General features: G+C 38.3%; 1 non-coding gene across 1 annotated transcript; it reads left to right on the forward strand.

Moving 5' to 3' along the window:
- Positions 1 to 56: 56 nt before the first annotated feature.
- On the forward strand, positions 57 to 128 carry Trnac-gca (transfer RNA cysteine (anticodon GCA)). Its single transcript has one exon. It is a non-coding gene; the product is annotated as a tRNA-Cys (tRNA).
- The last annotated feature ends 141 nt before the right edge of the window (positions 129 to 269 follow it).

Consider the following 269-nt stretch of genomic DNA (forward strand, 5'->3'; position numbering starts at 1 on the left):
ATAATATATAATAGCAACATTATAAATGGAATAAAATTACCGTAGTGTTTAACGTTGGGGATATAGCTCAGAGGTAGAGCATTCGACTGCAGATCGAGAGGTCCCCGGTTCGAACGCGGGTGTCCCCTTCAGTTTTTTTTTCCATTTTATTTTGAATTTGCGAAAATAATATATAATAGCAACATTATAAATGGAATAAAATTACCGTAGTGTTTGACGTTGGGGATATAGCCCAGTGGTAGAGCATTCGACTGCAGATCGAGAGGTCC

Source organism: Octopus bimaculoides, unplaced genomic scaffold (genome assembly GCF_001194135.2).
Source record: "Octopus bimaculoides isolate UCB-OBI-ISO-001 unplaced genomic scaffold, ASM119413v2 Scaffold_117015, whole genome shotgun sequence".
Classification (NCBI taxonomy): domain Eukaryota; kingdom Metazoa; phylum Mollusca; class Cephalopoda; order Octopoda; family Octopodidae; genus Octopus; species Octopus bimaculoides.